Source organism: Eubalaena glacialis, unplaced genomic scaffold (assembly GCF_028564815.1).
Source record: "Eubalaena glacialis isolate mEubGla1 unplaced genomic scaffold, mEubGla1.1.hap2.+ XY H_3, whole genome shotgun sequence".
In the NCBI taxonomy this organism is placed as follows: Eukaryota; Metazoa; Chordata; class Mammalia; order Artiodactyla; family Balaenidae; genus Eubalaena; species Eubalaena glacialis.
Window position 1 is genome coordinate 642,032 of NW_026871157.1, and position 22,101 is coordinate 664,132.

Genomic DNA, 22,101 nt, shown 5'->3' on the forward strand with positions numbered 1-22,101 from the left:
GAAGAGAGTAGTTTTTTTTCAACAATTTGATCTAAGAACTGTAATTGAGGCCAAAAATTCCATTGTCCATTGTTAAATTAATTCAACAAGGAAGTCACTAGACTGAGGAGGGCCATATAAATAAACCAAAACGTAAGCCTGTAATGCCACAAAGTTATGAAATTGAAACCTAAAGGCAGCGAATCAAGGGCATACGATGATTGCAAAAATTAATAGTTGGCACTCTACTGAAGGAAAGTGCTTTTTTCTTCTACATAATTAATTAATAAATTAGCATTTCTTGAACATGGGTTCATGGATTTTTTTTTACTGAATGGATTAGGATCTATTACAATTTACAATTATTTAATATACTAATCTCCCCAGATTTGGTGAGTGGAAACCCTTACATGCTGTTGTCCATATCCTTTCAAAATGTCAGTTTCTTACTTTCCGGAAGTGTATTCTAGAATATCTGAAAAATACTTCATGTTCATTTTTTACTTCCTTTGCCCTATCTTGGAATCAGTCATTTTCCCAGTAAGTCCTACATTTAGTGGGGATAAAATTTGTTTAAATGTTTACATTGCAGGGCAAAATGGCATGTATCTGTTTCCTCTTGCTTTTTGCCATTAAACATAATCATGTACCCTGAAGTTAATGCCAGGGTAGATCAAAGGAGGAACATTATAGCAGCAGAGCATCTTGAATGTTTCACCTAATAGAGGAAGGCCAACCAGATCCAACTTTTCCTGACCCTATTCAACAGCAGAAGGCAAATCATTTCTTCCCTGAGTCAAACGTGAATGCCAGCACATATATGGAATCTAAAAAAATGACACTGATGAACCTAGGGGCAGGACAGGAATAAAGACGCAGATTCAGAGAATGGACTTGAGGACACGGGGAAGGGGAAGGGTAAGCTGGGACAAAGTGAGAGACTGGCATGGACATATATACACTACCAAATGTAAAATAGATAGCTAGAGGGAAGCAGCCGCACAGCACAGGGAGATCAGCTCGATGCTTTGTGACCACCTAGAGGGGTGGGATAGGGAGGGTGGGAGGGAGACGCGAGAGGGAGGGGATATGGGGATATATGTATATGTATAGCTGATTCACTTTGTTATAATGCAGAAACTAACACACCATTTTAAAACAATTATACTCCAATAACATACAAAATAATAATAATAATTAAAAAAGACAAAGAAAGACACACATTCACACACGAGAAAAGAAAACTCCATGTAAACAAAACACTGCTGTCAAGAGATATCAGTTGAAAGCCATGCCAGAAATAAATCAAGGGGGCACTATCTTTAACCAGAACTGAGTATCCCTTTTTCAACTAAGATATGCTGCTCTGTCAAAGAAATTGCATCATTCAAGTAGAACCAACAGGGGCACACTTCTCTCTCATCAACACACATCTGACTACATTCTTGAGCGGAACTTCTGAGAATCAGTGGAATCTCAGCTGCATTAGGTAAACGAAACAGAACAAAGAGTCTGAATGTCAAATGGCAATTGAAACTGCAACTGACAAAGTAGCCCAAGCCATATGTGTTATACATAAACAGGGTCATTGCCTGCTAAAACAAAAAGATTTAAAGACCCAAAGACTCCTAACATAATTGATAAAATATCCAGAATAAAATAAGAAATCAACTATCATATCAAAAATAAGAAAATTACAACTGAAATCAGAAAAGGTAATTAACTGATACCAGCACTGAGTTGAAATTACATGACAAGATTTTTAAAGAAACCATCATGAAAATATTTTAATAGCGATTACAAATTGTATAAAACAAGTAAAAAATAGAAAAATCTTGACAAAGAAAGAGAAATTATAAAAAGAACAAGTGAAAATTATAGAACACAAAAAAATCAATACAATAACCAAAATAATAAAATTTGTACAATGAACTCAATAGTAAAAGATAACAGGATAGGGTTAGCAAGCTTGGGAACAAAAGAATAAAATTCAGGTAGTCTAACCAATAGAGAGAAAATATCCTGGAAAAAAAAATGACCGGAATCTTAGGAACATGAGAGAAATAACCAAAAAGGGCAATTTTTGTATCATTACAATCTAAAAAAGAAAGGAGAAAGAGGGAGGTAGGGAAAGATTACTGGCAGAAACCATATCAAATATCTTCCCAAATTTGACAAGACACACAAATGTAAAGACTGAAGGAGGGCTTTCCTGGTGGTGTACTGGTTGGGCATCCGCCTGCCAATGCAGGGGACACGGGTTTGAGCCCTGGTCTGGGAGGATCCCACGTGCCACGGACCAACTGGGCTCGTGCACCACAACTGGTGAGCCTGCGCTCTAGAACCCGTGAGCCACAGCTACTGAAGCCTGCGTGCCTAGAGCCTGTGCTCCGCAATGGGAGAGGCCACAGCAATGAGAAGCCCGTGCACTGTATCAAGGAGTTGCCCCCGCTCGCCGCAACTAGAGAAAAGCCTACACGCAGCAACAAAGACCCAAAGCAGCCAAAAATAGATAAATAGATAGATAGATAGATAAACAAATAAATTAAAAAAAAAAAAAAGACTGAAGGAGATGAGTGAACCACAGATGGGATAAATTCAGAGAAATCAACACCAAGACATATTGTAGTTAGACTTTTGAAAATTAAAGATAAAAAATACATCTTGAAAGCAGCCAGAGAGAAATGATGTGTTATCATAAGGGAACAACTCAGCAACAGTGAATTTATAATCTGAACTAATGGATGTAAGAAAGAAGTGGCAAAATATTTTTCATGGGTTGAAAGAAAGGAAATGCTAACAGAAGGAATTTTGGAGTATCACAAATGAAGGAGAAAACAAAAAGTGCAGCAATGTGGCTACATACAATGTTTTCTTCCCCATAAGTTTTATGATAATATTTGATGGTTGAAACAAAAATTGTAACACTATCTGATACTCAGAATTTTAGTATTTAAAAGTAGGAAATATAAAGGATGTAAATGCAAATTAAGCATTTCTTTTGAAGTGATAAATGCTGATACCAGTAGATTGTGATGTCACACATGTATGATAATATCCAAACCACTAAAAAAACTGTAAAGGTACACTTAAAAACACTATAAATACATAAAGATTCATCTCAATTCTTTTAAATCCTAAAAGTCAATTTTTAAATTTTTAAAATTTTAAATCCTAAAAGTCAATTTTTTTAAATCCTAAAATAGATAGAATCCTAAAAAATTCTAAAAAAAAAAAAAAAAACACGCAGGAAAACTCATTTTTTGTTAATGCTATAAAATTATCTCCCCAACAAACTGTGAACTTGGATACTACATCATGGTTTTTCATTAAAAAATACTGTGTTGAAAATGGAGCGTCACGGGTTGATATACAATTGATCAAAATCGAAGGACAATATTAAAAATAAATAAGAAAATGTTTCATTTGGTAAAGTTAGTCAAAAAGATGTATAATCATGTCACATTGGATGAATGTAAAATGTGGAAGCATTGTGTTTATATTTCCCTAAAATAACACCAAAACCTTAGGTTTTATGAAGATGTCAGATTCCCCCCAGAAATATATTCTATTTTTACATCTAAATTTACTTTGAATAACTGAAGCATAAGGCAAGGGTTATTTTAAATACTTAGTCAAATAATAACTACATAATTTATATATTAAAATAGAACTAGGAGAGTGATAATTGAAAGTCACAAAAATATAAATAACTACTGTACACAATTTAAAATTTGGTAAGGTGAGGACTTATAAGATTGGACAGTATAGGACATGTTTTTCTAGGTACAACTGAAAATAGAAATGTAAACAAAACCAAAACTTTGGTTCAAAGATGTAGAATAAAGTTTAAAGTTAATGTTAAGAAGTTTCTCTTCAGAAATAAAATGTTCAATATGCTTTTTCAAGGTGATGGAAGAAATTTTCCCCTATTGAAGTATGAGGAAACATTCTAGCTTACACATGATTTTGCTTGAACTTTATGCTAACTAAGACAGCTTGTCTCATAGCCTGTCAAACAAATATTGTACATCTGCTTTAACCACCAAAGAGTCACTCATCATCCAGTTACACAAAGGGTTAAGTCAAAATCCACCGCAAATGTCCACCAAGAGTGGACCCTGTGGGGAATTCAGGATGGGAAAAACAAGATGAAGAATTCTGTGCTTTGGATCTATGGGCTTCTCAAGAGTTAACATGCATATTTAAGGAAGAATTTTATTGATCCCAGATTCCAGCATCTTCCCATACATAGAAAAACACTAAAATCACTTACTTGAGGCATCTGGTTTCTCTGAACAACCGTATGTTTGACCACATGTATTGTCCAGTTAAAAAAAATTTATATATGTACAATTCTTATATCAGACAAAATAGACGTTAAAATAAAGACTATTACAAGAGACAAAAAAAGACACTACATAATGATCAACGGATCAATCCAAGAAGAAGATATAACAACTGTAAATATTTATGCACCCAACATAGGAAAACCTCAATACATAAGGCAAATGCTACGAGCCATAAAAGGGGAAATCAACAGTAACACAACCAGAGTAGGGGACTTTAACACCCCACTTTCACCAAGGGACAGATCATGCAAAATGAAAATAAATAAGGAAACACAAACTTTAAATGATACATTAAACAAGATGGACTTAATTGATATTTATAGGACATTCCATTCAAAAACAACAGAATACACTTTCTTCTCAAGTGCTCATGGAATATTCTCCAGGATAGATCATATTTGGGTCACAAATCAAGCCTTGGTAAATTTAAGAAACTTGAAATCATATCAAGTATCTTTTCCGACCACAACGCTATGAGACTAGATACCAATTACAGGTAAAAAATTGTAAAAAGTACAAATACATGGAGACTAAACAATACACTACTAAATAACCAAGAGATCACTGACTAAATCAAAGAGGAAATCAAAAAATACATAGAAACAAATGACAATGAAAACACGACGACCCAAAACTTATGAGATGCAGCAAAAGCAGTTCTAAGAGGGAAGTTTACAGCAAGTCAATCTTACCTCAAAAATAAGAAACATCTCAGATGTTCCTAAACCAATTAGAGAAAGAACAAAAAACCCCCAAAGTTAGCAGAAGGAAAGAAATCATAAAGATCAGATCAGAAATAAATGAAAAAGAAATGAATGAAACAATAGCAAAGATCAATAAAACTAAAAGCTGGTTCTTTGAGAAGATAAAGAAAATTGATAAACCATTAGCCAGACTCAACAAGAAAAAAAGGGAGAAGACTAAATGAATAGAATTAGAAATGAAAAGGGAGAAGTAACAACTGACACTGCAGAAGAACAAAGAATCATGAGAGATTACTGCAAGGAACCATATGCTAATAAAATGGACAACCTGGAAGAAATGGACAAATTCTTAGAAAAGCACGACCTTCCGAGACTGAAACAGGAAGAAGTAGAAAATATAAAGGGACCAATCACAAGCACTGAAATTGAAACTGTAATTAAAAATCATCTTCCAACAAACAAAAGCCCAGGACCAGATGGCTTCACAGGTGAATTCTATCAAACATTGACAGAAGACCTAACACCTACGCTTCTCAAACTCTTCCAAAATATAGCACTCCCCAGCTCATTCTACGAAGCCACCATCACCCTGATACCAAAACCAGACAAAGATGTCACAAAGAAAAAAAACTACAGGCCAATATCACTGATGAACATACATGCAAAAATCCTCAACAAAATACTAGCAAACAGAATCCAACAGCACATTAAAAAGATCATACCCCATGATCAAGTGGGATTTATCACTGGAATGCAAGGATTCTTCAATATACCCAAATCAATCAATGTGATAAACCATATTAACAAACTGAAGGAGAAAAACCATATGATCATCTCAGTAGATGCAGAAAATGCTTTTGACAAAATTCAACACCTATTTATGATAAAAACGCTCCAGAAAGTAGGTATAGAGGGAACTTACCTCAACATAATAAAGGCCATATATGACAAACCCACAGCCAACATCCTTCTCAATGGTGAAAAGCCAAAACCATTTCCTCTAAGATCAGGAACAAGACAAGGTTGTCCACTCTCACCACTATTATTCACATAGTTTTGGAAGTTTTAGCCAGAGCCATCACGGAAGAAAAAGGAATCCAAATCAGAAAAGAAGTAAAGCTGTCACTGTTTGCAGATGACATGATACTATCCATAGAGAATCCTAAAGATGCTACCAGAAAACTTCTAGAACTAATCAATGAATTTGGTAAAGTAGCAGGATACAAAATTAATGCACAGAAATCTCTTGCATTCCTATACACTAATGGTGAAAAATCTGAAACAGAAATTAAGGAAACACTCTCATTTACCATTGCAACAAAAAGAATAAAATACCTAGGAATAAATCTACCTAAGGAGACAAAAGACCTGTAGGCAGAAAACTACAAGACACTGATGAAAGAAATTAAAGATGATACAAACAGATAGGTGTATCATGTTCTTGGATTGGAAAAATCAACATTGTCAAAATGACTATACTACCCAAAACAATCTGCAGATTCAGTGCAATTCCTAGAAAACTACCAATGACATTTTTCATATGTCAACTAGAACAAAAAATTGCACAATTTGTATGGAAACACAAAATACCCCGAATAGCCAAAGCAATCTTGAGAAAGAAAAACGAAGCTTGAGGAATCAGGCTCCCAGACTTCAGACTATACTACAAAGCTACAGTAATCCAGACAGTGTGGTACTGGCACAAAAACAGAAATAAAGATCAATGGAACAGGATAGAAAGCCCAGAGATAAACCCACGCATATATGGTCACCTTATTTGTGATAAAGGAGGCAAGAATATACAATGGAGAAAAGACAGCCTCTTCAATAAGTGGTGCTGGGAAAACTGGACAGCTACATGTAAAAGAATGAAATTAGAACGCTCCCTAACACCATATACAAAAATAAACTCAAAATGGATTAAAGACCTAATTGTAAGGCCAGACACTATAAAACTCTTAGAGGAAAACATAGGCAGAACACTCTATGACATAAATCACAGCAAGATCCTCCTTTTGACCCACCTCCTAGAGAAATGGAAATAAAACAAAATAAACAAATGGGACCTAATGAAACTTAAAAGCTTTTGCGCCGCAAAGGAAAACATAAACAAGATGAAAAGGCAACCCTCAGAATGGGAGAAAATATTTGCAAATGAAGCAACTGACAAAGGATTAATCTCCTAAATATACAGGCAGCTCATGCAGCTCAATATCAAAAGAACAAACAACCCAATCCAAAAATGGGCAGAATACCTAAATACACATTTCTCCAAAGAATTATACAGATTGCCAACAAACACATGAAAGGATGCTCAACATCACTAATCATTAGAGCAGTGCAAATCAAAACTGCAATGAGCTATCCCCTCACACCAGTCAGAATGGCCATCATTAAAATATCTACAAACAACAAATGCTGGACAGGGTGTGGAGAAAAGGGAACACTCTTGCACTGTTGGTAGGAATGTAAATTGATACAGCCGCTATGGAGAACAGTATAGTGGTTTTTTAAAAACTAAAAATAGAAGTACCATACGACCCAGCAATCCCACTACTGGACATATAGCCTGAAAAACCATAATTCAAAAAGAGTCATGTACCGCAATGTTCATTGCAGCTCTGTTTACAATAGCCAGGACATGGAAGTAACCTAAGTGTCCATCATCGGATGAATGGATAAAGAAGATGTGGCACATATATACAATGGAATATTACCCAGCCATAAAAAGAAACGAAATTGAGTTATTTGTAGTGAGGTGGATGGACTTACAGTCTGTCATACAGAGTGAAGTTAGTCAGAAAGAGAAAAACAAATACCGTATGCTAACACATACAAATGGAATCTAAAGAAGAAAAGCAAAGTGGTTATGAAGAACCTAGGGGCAGGACAGGAATAAAGACGCAGGCGTAGAGAATGGACTTGAGGACACGGGGAGGGGGAAGGGAGAGCTTGGATGAAGTGAGAGAGTGTCATGGACATATATACACTACCAAATGTAAAATAGATAGCTAGTGGGAAGCAGCGGTGTAGCACAGGGAGATCAGCTTGGTGCTTTGTGACCACCTAGAGGAGTGGGCTAGGGAGGGTGGGAGGGAGATGCAAGAGGGAGGGGATATGGGGATATATGTATATGTATGGCTGATTCACTTTGTTATACAGCAGCAACTAATACATCATTGTAAAGCAGTTATACTCCATAAAGATGTTTAAAAAAAAAAAAAGTGAAGCAACATCTAATACAAGATCGATACCAAAGCAAGAACATAAATGGATTGAGCAGGCAATGCATGCATCCACCCATGCACTGTAAGGCGTGGCCTCAGAAGAGAACTGAAAACATGTATATAATGACTGGCTACGTTGTCTGTCAATAGGTTATAAAAATATATAGTCAATACTGTAAAGGATTTTTTTACCATAAATAGTACAGAAGTGCCCTTTTAGTTACTCATAACTTCACAAAAGCATCAACCACTTTTCATACATTCCAGACAAAGCTCATTTAAACAAAAAGTTTACTTTTTTCCAAAAGCAATGTAGTGTCTGTTTGAAAAGGAGTTTTTCTCTTTCATGTGTATAGTATTAAACTCAAGGTCTAGTCTGTCAAGTCTGGGTTTGTTTAAAATACATGTGTAGGTACATATATGCAGAAACAAACTAGTGTACTTTGTTGACAGCACAAAAATATTTATTCTTCAAAACATGACAGACCTAGTATGATTATCAAAAATTTATCACAAAATAAAAAGATTCTATGTAATAATCCAACCAGGAGAAGGGGTAAGCATATTCCAACTGTGAAAATTCCAGTTTGTGTTCTGAATGTCTAAAAGCCTATGGGACACCATGTTGCTCACATAATTCTCATATGCCTATAATTACTTACGCTACTAAGCTATCTCTTCTACAGCTAGGATCACATTCAATTTATATTTCATTCCGAAGGCACTTAGATTTTCTAAAAGAATCTGTGGCTTTGCTACATTTTTAGAACAAAATTCTGAGGCGGCTCCTCATTCTGCCCACACCCTGAGGAAATTTCTACTGTATAGTCCATCACTTACAGTTCATGTTCCCTCTGCCCTACCCATGCATACTGTTCACCTATGTACTGCATTTGTTTTAGCAGGCTCTAGTGTTGGTCTTGAAGCTGCTTTTGCTGTTCTTTCATTTGGGTTTACATAAAGCTCCAAAATTTCACACCTGAGAACAGCCGCATCAGCATTACTTATTTAATGTGCTGTTAGAGTTTGATAACCTCTTGTGTTTAAGGGCTTTGCTTGGAGAACACTGAATTATTGTTAGGGCTGCAGAATGTTCTGAAACTGGAGGAAAAACCATGAGTATTCCAGACTAATTCGATTATGGTAATTTTTTCTGAAGAATTAAAACAATTTTCTCATCAAAATATTCCATTGCCATGGAGAAAATACCCCTAACTCTTTAAGTCCTTCATGAGCTCATTGGGAGAATCTGGTAGAACTGACATTTCTCAGCTCACCATAATTTCATCAGTAACATTTTCTGAGATGAAGCAACAGAGATTCGAATCCACATACTTTAGGAAACTCATATTTAATACTGAAAATCTTGTTTCACTAGCAGTAAAGATGTCTTCATGAGCAGGTAATTAATAGTTTTTTTGTTTGTTTCTGATTCTCTTCTTGCAAGTTGTGCTTTAAATTGTTACTGAAATATATTATACCTCTCTATTTACACAAATTCCTGATTCAACATTCTCTGGCAGACCAAGTTCATTCTTTCACAGATGAGGTAGAGCTAGCTAATTTAATCATAGGACATAAAGCTGAGGATGTTTTTAGTGGTTATGATGGGCAACTGCCATCAATGTTTGTTTTGAGGCAGCTGGTCTAGAGTCAGTGCTGGGGTTGGACACTACTGGGACTCCTGTTGCTAAACTAGAATAGGAGAGTGAGGGCAGTTGCTGAGCAGATTGCATGGTGGAAGAGAAGCCATTGTGATTGTGACTGCCATCTCCTTCTTCAACTATCCACTGCTTTGTTTCTCTATTGTCTTCAGGAAGGCCCATTTAAAAACATGTTTATTAATGTGTTATAACGTAAAATTCACATATTATAAGAAAACAATTCTATATTATTTAGTAATCTTACAGAGTAATGAAACTTTTACCATCTTTAAGTAGTATATTTCTATCAGCACAAAAACACTCTTTAGGCCTATTTGTAGTCAGTCTTTTCTCCCACTCTTTGTATGTTTTTTGGATATTAACTTATCAGATATAGGGTTTCTAAATATTTCTCTCATTTCATAGGTTGCCTTTTCACTGATTGCCTGATCACAACCTTTACATACAGAAGATTTTTAGTTTGATACAGTCCCACTTGGGATTTTTGTTGCCTGTGCTTTTGATAGTATATTCAAAAAGACATTGCCAAGGCCGATATCAAGGAGTTTTTACTATGTTTTCTTCTAGGAGTTTCACAGTTTCAAGTCTCACATTTAAATCACTAATCAGTCTTGAGTTGATTTGCGTGATTGGTCTAAAAAGCCAGTTTCATTCTTTTGCATGTTTAGATAGCCAGTTTTCCCAACACCAGTTATTGAAGAGACTCTCATTGCCCCCACTGTGTATTCTCAGCACCTTTGACAGGTATCAGTTGACCATATATATGTGGGTTTTTTCTGGGCTCCCTATAATATTCCACTGAGGTATGAGTCTATTGATATACCAGTACCATATATATAGATAGATAGATAGATAGATAGATAGATAGATTTTTTTTTTTTTTTACATTAGCTTTCAATATAGTCTGAAGTCAGGAAGAGTGATTCCCCCTTCTTCGTTCCTTACTTTTTTTTTTTCCAAAAATGCTGTGGCTTTTTTTTTTTTTTTTTTAATCCATTGCTTTGAGCCACAACTGTTCTACTTCACTGGGGAAAAAAATGCCATTGGAATTTTGATAAAGATTGCTTTAAATCTATACATGACTTTGAGTACTATGAACACTTTCACATTAATTCTTCCAAACCAAGAATAAGGATATCTTTCCATTTATTTGTACTTCTCCAATCTCTTTCATCCATGTCTTATAGTTTTCAGTTTACAGAACTTTTACCTCATTGGTTAAATTTATTATTAATTATTTCATTGTTTTTGATAATATCATAAATGGGATTGTTTAACTTCTATTTTGAATACTTCGTCATTAATGTATAGAAACGTAACTGATTTTTGTACACTGCAACTTTACTGAATTAATTTATTAATTCTAACAGCTTTTTGGTGGAGTGTTTAATATTTTCTATATATAAGATTACATCATCTGCAGACAGAGACTACGTTTTTAAAAATTTGTTTGCCTTTTCTTTCTTCACTTTTGTTTTTCTGTTTGTATTTATTTTTCTTTGTTTCTCTTTCTGTCTTTTCCCTTCTCTTTCTTTCTTCCTTTCCTTCCTTTCTTTTCTTTCTTTCCTTCCATCCTTTCCCTCTATCTTTCTCTCTCTCTTCCTTCCTTTCTCCCTTACTCACCCCTCCCTCCTCCCCTTCCTTCCTCCCTCTCTTCCTTATTTCCTTCCTCCCTCCCTTTCTTCCTTCCTTCCTTTCCTTCCTTTTTTTCTACGTTTCTTTCTTTCTCCCTTCCTTCCTTCCTTCCTTCCTTCCTTCCTTCCTTCCTTCCTTCCTTCCTTCCTTCCATCCTTCCTTCCTTGTTTCTCTCTCTCTCTCTCTCTCTCTCTCTCTCTCTTTCTTTCTTTCTTTCTCTCTAATCAATGGATCTAGCTGGGACTTCCAATATCATCTTGAAGACAATTGGTAAACAGGGGTACCCTTGTTTTTCCCTGATTTTAGAGAAAAAACCCCCCAAAAACTCTCAGCTTTTCACAATTATTATGATAGCTGTGTGTTGTCATATAGGAAGTTTATTACGTTGAAGTACATTTCTTCTATACCTAATTTGTTGAGTATTTTTATTATGACAGATTAGTAAAATTTGTCAAGTGCTTTTCTGAGTCTATTGAGATAATCATGTGATTTTACTCTTTTGTTAATGTGGTGTATCATGTTTATTGATTTCCGTGTGATAAACCATCCTTACATCTTATTATGTCTCACTTGATATGTTTGATCCATTCTATGTGCTGTTAAATTCCATAACCTAGTATTTTGTTGACAATATTTGCATCTATGTTTATCAGAAACATTTTCTTGTAATTTTCTTTTCTTGTAGTGCAATATCAGACTATGCTTTCAGGGTAATGCTTGCTCAAAAATCAGTTTGGAAGTGTTTCCTCCTCTTTACTTCTTTCAAAAAAATTGAGAAGTATTGGCAGTAATTATGCTTTCAGAGTTTGGCAGAATTCATCCATGAAGCCATCTGGTCCTAGATCTTTCCTTATTGGGAAATTTATTTTTAATGATTCCATCTCCTGATTCCATAATTTTCTATTCAGATTTTCCATTTCATTACAATTCAGTTTTGGTTGGTTGTATGTTTCTAATTTTTTTTTTCTAAGTTGTTCAATTTATTTTCACAAGATAGTTTTCAGTGGTATCACTCATGATACTTTCTATTTCTCTGGTATAGTTGTAACGGTTCTCCTTTCATTTATAATTTTGTTTCTTTAAATCCCTGTTAATTTTTCTTTTTGGTTAGTCTACCTAATATTCATCACCTTTATTTATTTTAAAAGAAAAACACAATTTTTTTGGATTTTCTTCTACTGTCTTTCCAGTCCCTATATCATTTACTTCTGATCTAATCTTTATATTCTTCCTTCTGCTAACTTTGGGCAGAGTTTGTTCTTTTTTCAGTCCCTTGAGGTCGTTTAGTCAAGGACGTGCTTTACTTGAGATCTTTCTTTTCTCTTAATCAAGGAACCATTTGTTGAAGAGATTATCTATTCTGAATTGGGTATTCTTGGCTCTGTTGTCAAATATTAATTGATTGTATATACTGGTATTTAATACTGAGCATTTTATTCTGTTCCCTTGGTCGATATGTCTATTTTTCTGGCAGTACCATTCTGTATTTATGGCTTTGCAGTATAGTTTGAAATTGGAAATGTGATACCTCTAGCTTTGTTCTTTTTCCTCAGAATTGCTTTGGCTATTTGGGGTTACTTGTGTTTCCACACAAATTTTAGAATTGTTTCTGTTATTTCTGTGAAGAATGTCTTTGGTGTTTTGATGGGATTTGAATCTGTACATGGCTTTGGGGAATATGGTCATGTTAAGGATATTAATTCTTCCAATTTATAAACATGAGATGTTATCATTTGTTTGTGTCTTCAATTTCTTTCAGAAAAGTTTGGTAGATTTTCTTGTGCAGATATTTCAGTTCCTAAGTTTTTTCATAATATATTTTATGTCAAACATGCAAGATTGATAAGTAATTGGCAACAATCTGCCTCATTTAAAGCATCTACTTGAATAAACCTCAGCTCCCTTATCTAGGAAAGGATACTGTATCGCACTATTGTTGCAGAAGCATAGATTTAATTGCATCATTATTTTGAAAAACAGATATTTAAATTGATGTGGTTAAAAGCCACCAAGGAACTGACCTTTTTCTAGTTATTGTATTGTTATAATGTAAATATTAAAACAAATAAGAGGTTTCTTGACAAATCAGTCCATCTCACTGGTGTGCCGTGAGAACTTCAAAACTTTGTTGTCATCATATAAATGAACTAAATCACACATTGAAAGGGAAAATGCACAATTTTATGTTAAGGTGACACCAGCAGTTCACTTCTTTTCATTAGTCGTGTGGAAGGATGTTTCCCAGAGTAATTCAGTGTCTTTAGCACTTGAAGCTTCTGATCTACTCGTCCTGAAGACCAGCTGCTGCTAAAGTAATGATAGCCTAAAAATGATGAAGCATTTTTGATGAAAATACCTTCATGTTAAGGGGGAAATGCTGTTAACCTACTCAAGACATGTATCTGTGATGTTGATAGCCTTGTTTTAGATTTTATAGTTGTTTTGGTTTTCTAGGGAGAAATGGCACAATGCATATATTGCATTATATACATTTATCACTGATTTACTTAATGTTAACATACAGATAAACACTAAATAAGTGGTAATACTTGGAAAGAAGCACTTATACCATAAGTCTTAGGAAATAATGCTTGTAATAAACTTAACTATGTTACATATCAACAGGCAAAATATAGAATGTTACATAGTGTAACATGGTATGATGTGATTAAATTATATTTCCTGCTGTTAAAAAAAATTTATTCCTCAGTATTTTACTGTTTTGATGCTATTGTGAATTGGTTAGTTTATTTAATTTCTTTTTGCTATTCTTCACCATTGCAATGATTTCTGTATGTTGATTTTGGATCCAGCAACTTTACTAAAATTGTTGATTAATGTCAACAATTTTTTGACTGACTGGGATTTTCTATACATAGGATTATGTCACCAGCAAAAATTGACAACTTCACTTCCTTTCTTCCAATTTGGATGCATTTTATTTCTTTGTTTTGCCTAACTGCTCTAGCTAGAACCTACAGTACTCTATAAATAGGAGGGGTGAGGGACTTCCCTGGTGGTGCAGTGGTTAAGAATCCGCCTGGCAATACAGGGAACACAGGTTCAGGCCCTGGTCCGGGAAGATCCCACATGCCATGGAGCAACTAAGCCTATGCACCACACCTACTGCGCCTGTGCTTTAGAGCCTGCGAGCCACAACTACTGAAGCCTGCACGCCTGGAGCCCATGCTACCCAGCAATGAGAAGCACACCCACGCAACAAAGAGCAGCACCCGCTCGCTGCAACTAGAAAAAGGCCGCCTGCAGCAACAAAGACCCAACACAGCCAAATAAATTAAATAAATAAGTAAATAAATAAATGGGAGTGGTGAAAATGGGCAGCCTTGCCTTGTTTCTGATCTTAGAAGAAACATTTTCAGTTTTCCTCTATTTAGCATAATGCTAAATGTGGGTTCATTCCAAAAGGCCTTTCTTATATCGAAGTATATTTCTTCTATTCCCCATCTAGCAAGGGTTTTATCATGAAAGAATATTGTATTTTGTCAAATGCTTTTCTGCCTCTGTTAAGATGATCATGTGATTTTTAGCTTTCATTTTATTCGTATGATGCATTACATGTATTGATTTATGTATGTTGAACTGTCTTTGCATCCTACGGATAAATCTCATTTGGTCATGGTGTATAATTCTTTTAATGTGTTCTTGAATTCAGTTTGCTTATATTCTGCTGAGAAATTTTGCATCTATATTTATGAGGAATATTGATCTATAAGTTTCTTTTTGTGGTATTCTTACCTGGTTTTTGTATGAAAGGAATGCTGGCTTCGTAAGATGAATTTGGAAGTATTCCCTCCTCTTTGATGTTTCAGAAAAGTGTGAGAATTGGTGAAACTCTTCTTTAAGTGTGTGGTAGAATTCTCTAGTGAAGACATCTGGTCCTGGAGTTTTACCTGCTGGTAGGTTTTTGATTACTGACTCGAACTCTTTATTCATTACTGCTTTGTTCGGATTTTCTATTTCTTCTGGACTCAGTCTTTGTAGGTTGTGTGTTTCTAGAAATACATCTATTTCTTCTAGGTTATGTAATTTATTTGCATATAATTGTTTATAGTAGTCTTATGATTCTATGTATTTGTGTAGCATTAGTTGTGATGTCTTCTCTTTTATTTCTAATTTTATTTAATTGAATCTCTCTTTTTTCTTCTCTAAATAAAGAATTGTCCATTTTGTTTATATTTTCAAAGAAAAAGCTATTAGTTTTGTTGATCCTTTCTACTGATTTTTCTGATCTTTATTTCATTTATTTCCTTCCCTCTGCTAATTTTGGGCTTAACTTGTTCTCTTTTTTTTCTAGTTCCCTGAGGTGTAAACTTAAATTGTTCATTTAAGATTTTAAGATCTTTCTATTTTCTTAATATATGGTATATATTGTTGCTATAAATTTTTCTCTTAGAACTGCCTTAACTGCAACCCACACTATTCGATATGCTGTATTTGCATTTTTATTTGTTTTGAGTTACATTTTTATTCCCCTTTTGATTTCTTCTTCGCCTTATGGTTCTTTAGTAATGTGCTGTTTGGTGTCCCCATATTTTAAGATATTCTCACTTTCCTCTTTGTCAACTTCTAGTTTCATAACATATTGGTCAGAAAAGATAATTGGTATGATTTCAATCTTTTAAAAATTTCAGGTTTTTGTTTTGTGGCCTCTTATATAATCTATCCTGGAGAATGTTACATGTGTACTTGAGAAGACTGTATATTCAGCTGCTGTTGGATAGATTGTTCTTAAAACGTCTATTAAGTTTGTTTGTTCTAAGCGTGGTTCAGTTCCAATGTTTTCTTATTGATTTACTGTCTGGATTGTCTATTGTTGATAGTGGTGTATTGTGTTTTCTACAAGTATTGTATTGTTGCCTATTTCTCCCTTCAGATCTGTTGTTATTTGCTTAGTATATTTTAGTGCTCAGGTGCTGGGAGTGTATATCTTTACAGTTTTTATGTCTTCTTGTAGTACTAACACCTTTATTATTATATGATAATCTTTTTTGTCTCTTGCTACCCTCAAGCCAAAGATGGCTTGAAGTCTATTTTTCTGATATAAGTGTGGCTACACCACCTTCTTTTGGTTTTCATTTGGTTGGAATATCATCTTCCAGTCTTCCACTTTTGAGCCTGTAAGTGTCTTTAGAGCTGAAATAAGTCTCCTTTAGGCAGCATATAGTTGCATCTTGTTTTTGTTCTTGTTGTTTTTTTGTATGTTTTGTTGTTGTTGTTGTTTATGTGTCTTTAGAGCTGAAATAAGTCTCCTTTAGGCAGCATATAGTTGGATCTTGTTTTTGTTGTTGTTGTTTTTATCAGCACTCTTTTGAATGGTGAGTTCAATCTATTAACATTTAGAATAGTTACTGATACATAAAAAATTTACTACTCTTAAAAAGATTTACTGTTTTCTAATTCTGTCTTTTTGGTTCAGCTCGAACAACTCTTTTCAACATTTCTTGTAAGGCCTCTCTAGTGATGGTAAATTTCCTCAGCTTTTTTTTTTTTTTTTTTTTTTAGGTCTGAAGGATAACTTTGCCAAATAAAATATTCTTGGCTGGCATTTTTATCTTTTAATATTTTGAATATCTCATTCCACCCTCTCCTGGCCTGTAGAGTTTCTGCTGAAAAATCTGTCTTATTTTTATGATCGACTTTTGACAGTTTTCATACTATGCATCTTGGAGAACGTTTGTTTTCATAGAGATGATAAAGTTTCTATTAGCATTGTGGACTTTTATACCCAGTTTCTTCCCTAGGTTTGGGGAGTTCTTGGCTATTATTTCTTTAAATAAACTCTCTCCTCCTTTTTTCCTCTCTTCTTCTTCTGGTATACCCACTAATATTATGTTGGCTCTCCTAATGGAGTCTGATAGTTTTCGAGGCTTTCCTCAATTTTAAAAAAACTTAGTTCCCTTTCCTCTTCCACCTGAATTATTTCTATATTTATATCCTCTCTCACTTATTCTCTCTTTTCTATCTGATATGCTCCATTTCCTATGCTATGTAATGCATTCTCCATCTCATTCATTGAGTTCTGCAGCTCCAGAATTTGGTCAGTCCTTTTTTACAATTTCAATGGGCTTGTTAAAGTACTCCTTCTGTTCATCATTTTTATTTCTGATACCACTGTGTTGTCTTTCTGAGTTTTGTTGTAGCTCACTGAATTTTTTTCCTAACAGGTCTTTTGCTTTCTTTATCAGTTAGATCACAATATTCTGTGTCTTTGGGTTTGGTTGCTGGAAAACCATCATTTTGTGCTACAATATATTGTAATTCTTTGTATTTTTGGATGCAATGTGTCACTGCCACATTTGCATTTGAGGTGGTGAACACCGTTCTTACTTAAGCAAAGTTTTGTTTAATTTTATTTTACCAACAGATTGGTAATTAGGATTTTTCCTTTTCTTTTCCAGAAGGTGGTGTTATAGCACAAGTTTTTGGTTTCTCTTATCAGAGCTGATTCGCCACTGACTGATATCTGTCTCTCTGTTGTTCACACACACACACACACACACACACACACACACACGTACGCACATGGTGGAGAAAAAAGGGGTGGCATCATAGTTGGGGGAGGTGTGTGCTTAGAACATGGGACTTTGGGTGTGCCCAAGGCTTTGTAGGGGGATCCTCAAGTGCGGGACTTCCAGAGGTCTGCAGGTGGTCCTTTTAGGAGAATCCCTGAGCTGACAGCAGGAAACACTTTAACTTTGTTTCCTTTGTCTGCTTACTTCCCTTTCCTTTCCCACCCCCAAGTTATCACAGTTCCTTCTCAAGGAGAGCAGCAGGTCCCTCCAGCTGTGATATGTGCAGCTGGGTGACCCACATTCAACACCTACACTCTCCACTTCCTCTGCCGGAAAGAATGACGGTGCTGGCCTGCTGCTGGACCTGTTTTCACCTCTCTGCTGCCACTGTCTCAGCCACTGTCAGCTCTGCCACCATTCCCCTCACTTCACAGCTACCTCTGAGGATTAATCCACAGACTTTAAGAAACACAGGTCTCTTGGGTGTCCTGGTATGTTGTGCAGATGTACTCTTTTTCAGTTATGGATGTGTAATTAGTTGTAAATCAAAGGGGAGAGAAAAAGGAATGACTCATGCCACATGATTCTGATATGTATTATATATAATATTTTTCCACTCATCTGTTGATGAGTCCTTTGAGTATATATTCAGAAATGGAATTTCTGGATCATATGGTAGGTATATTTTTAAGTTTTTGAGGAACTTACATATTGTTTCCCATACTGACGGAACAAATCTGTGCTGCAAACAACAGTGCCCAGTTTTTCCCATTTTCCCATTTTTTCACATCCTGACCAATGCTTGTTAGCTCATGTCTTCTCTCTGATAGCCATTCTGAGAGGTGTGACGTGGTATCTCATTGTGGTTTTGATTTGCATTTTTCCGATTATTTGTGATCCTGGACATCTTTTCATGCACCTATTGGCCATTTGTATAGCTCCTTTGGAAAAAATGTTTGTTTATTTTCCCTGCGCATTTTTATTTTTATTTCAATTTTTATATTTTTTATTTAACTTTTGAATAGGTAGTATATTCACGTGGGTCAAAAGACTATATAATAAAAGTTCCCACCCAGTTCGCTGCCAACAGTTTATCTTTTACAGGCAATTAATTTGATGAATCGTCTATGAATTTTTACAAGATTATTTTATGCATTTACAAGCAAATACACAATGCTCTGCAATTTAATTTTCACACAAACACACAGAGAGCTTTCTCGTTCTTTTTTATGGCTTTGTAGTATTCCATTGTATAGATGTGACATAACTGATGGATATATAAGTTGATTATAACTGTACAGTAAAAAACACTGTGTGTAAGTTGTATCACATAGCTGTGACTATATCTGCAGCATAAATTCCTAAGAGTAAAATTGCTGGATCAAATGATATCTGTACATTTGTAAATGAGTATAACCTTTTGAGGAGGAATTTTGGAGATAGCTTTAAAATTTTGAATTGTTATGCCTTGGGACCCAGATCCTATCCTGCAGAAGTACTTTTTTTTAAATTGGGGTATAGTTGTTTTACGATGTTGTGTTAGTTTCTACTGTACAGTGAAGTGGAGTTCCCTGTGCTACACAGCAGGTTCTCATTAGTTATCTATTTTATACATACTAGTGTTTATACGTCATTTGGGAGATTAGGATTGACATACATCCTCTATTTTTATTTTTATTTTATTATTGTTTTTTGAATTTTATTTATTTTTTTATACAGCAGGTTCTTATTAGTTATCTATTTTATACGTATTAGTGTATGTGTGTCAATCCCAATTGCCCAATTCATCCCACCACCACCACCCCAACCCCCCGCCACTTTCTCCCCTTGGTGTCCATACATTTGTTCTCTATTCCTCTGCCCATTTTTTAATGCGGTTGTTGTTGTTGCTGTCATTAAGCTGAGTTGTTGTTGTTTTTAATCTACTTTGGATAAAATGACACCTCATTTGATATATGGCTTGCAAAAAATTTCCTCCCATCAGTAGATTGCATTCCATTTTTAATTGTTTCTTTTGTTGTGCAGTTTTTAAGTTTAATATAGTCCCATTTCTTGATTTTTGCTTGTTTTGTATTTCCATTTGGTGTCACATCCAAATAATCATTGCTAAGATCAGTGTCAAGGAACTTCTTTCATAGAGTTTCTTTAAGGAGTTTTACGGTGTCAGGTCTTAAATATAAGTCTTTAATACATTTTATGTTAATATTTGTGAGCGATGTAGGATAGGGGTCTAATTGTATTGTTCTGCATGTGTTTATCCAGTTTTTCAATATTGTTAAAGACACAGTCTTTTTCTCATGGGTTATTGGCTCCCTTGTTGCATATTAACTGACCATATATTCAGGGGATTAATTCTGGACTCTTGAGTCTGTTCCATTGGTTTATCGCTCTATTTTTATGGCAGTACCATACTGTTTTTATTACTGTAGTAGTTTGAAATCAGAAAGTGTGATACTTCTGGCTTTGTCTTTTTCATCACAATTGTTTTTGCCATTTGGGGTCTTTAGTGGTTCCATACAAATTTTAGGATTTTTTTCTTATTTTTTGAAGAATGCCTTTGTTATTTTGGTGCAGAGTCCTTTCAATCTATGATTGGCTTTCGGTGGAATGGACATTTTAACAATATTAATTCTTCTAATTCATGAACACAGCATATCTTTTTATTGTGTCTTCTATGATTACTTTCAACAATGTCTTTAGTTTTCACTGTACAGGTCTTATAGTTTCTTTATTAAATTTATGTCTAAACATTTTATTGTTTTGTGCTACTATAATGCAATAGGTTGCTTTATTTCTTATTCAGACATTTCATCGTTAGTGTATAAAATGCAAACTGATTTCTCATGTGAAATTTATATCCTTCAACTTAATTGAAATCATTAAGTTCCAACAGGTTTGGTTTTTTTAAACATCTTTATTGGAGTAAAACTGCTTTACAATGTTGTGTTAGTTTCTGCTTTATAACAAAGTGAATCAGTTATACATATACATATGTTCCCATATCTCTTCCCTCTTGCATCTCCCTCCCTCCCACCTCTCCCTATCCCACCCCCTCTAGGTGGTCACAAAGCACCGAGCTGATCTCCCTATGCTATGCAGTTGCTTCCCACTAGCTATTTCACATTGGGTGGTGTATATATGTCAATGTTACTCTCTCACTTCGTCCCAGCTTACCCTTCCCCCTCCCCATGTCCTCAAGTCCATTCTCTATGTCTGTGTCTTTATTCCTGTCCTGCCCCTAGGTTCATCAGAACGTTTTTTTTTTCTTTCTTAGAGTCCATATATATGTGTTAGCACACGGTATTTGTTTTTCTCTTTCTGACTTACTTCACTCCCAATAGGTTTTTTGTTGAGTATTTGAAGTTTTCTGTATACCAAATTTTTTCGTCTGCAATAGTAATATTTTACTTCTTTTTTTCCAACTTGGATGCCTTTTATTTCTTTCTCATGCCTTATTACTCTAATACCTCCAGTACAATTTTGAATAAGAATGGTGAGAGTGGTCATTCTTGTCTTGTTCTTTTTTTTTTTTTTTTTAATTTGTATTCTTCTGTTCTAAAAAAATATATTTTTTGGCTGCGTTGGGTCTTTGTTGCTGCGCACAGGCTTTCTCTAGTTGCGGCGAGCAGGGGCTACTCTTCGTTGTGGTGCACGGGCTTCTCATTGCGGTGGCTTCTCTTGCTGCACAGCACAGGCTCTAGGCACGCGGGCTTCAGGAGTTGAGGCTTGCAGGCTCTAGAGCACAGGCTCACAGGCTGAGTAGTTGTGGCACACGGGCTTAGTTGCTCCGCGGCATGTGGGATCTTCCCCGACCAGGGCTTGACCCCACTTCCCCTGCACTGGCAGGCAGATTCTTAACCACTGTGCCACCAGGGAAGCCCTCTTGTCTTGTTCTTGATCTTAAAGGAAAAGCTTTCATTTTTTTCTCATTAACCTTTGAATATAAGGTTATCTGTGGGTATGTTATATGTGGCTCTCTTTACATTGAGGTACATACCTTCTATTCC

General features: G+C 35.2%; 1 pseudogene; it reads right to left on the minus strand.

The window, feature by feature from the left end:
• Positions 1-9,017: 9,017 nt before the first annotated feature.
• LOC133083014 (F-box only protein 28-like) lies at positions 9,018-15,515 on the minus strand (annotated as a pseudogene).
• Positions 15,516-22,101: the final 6,586 nt, after the last annotated feature.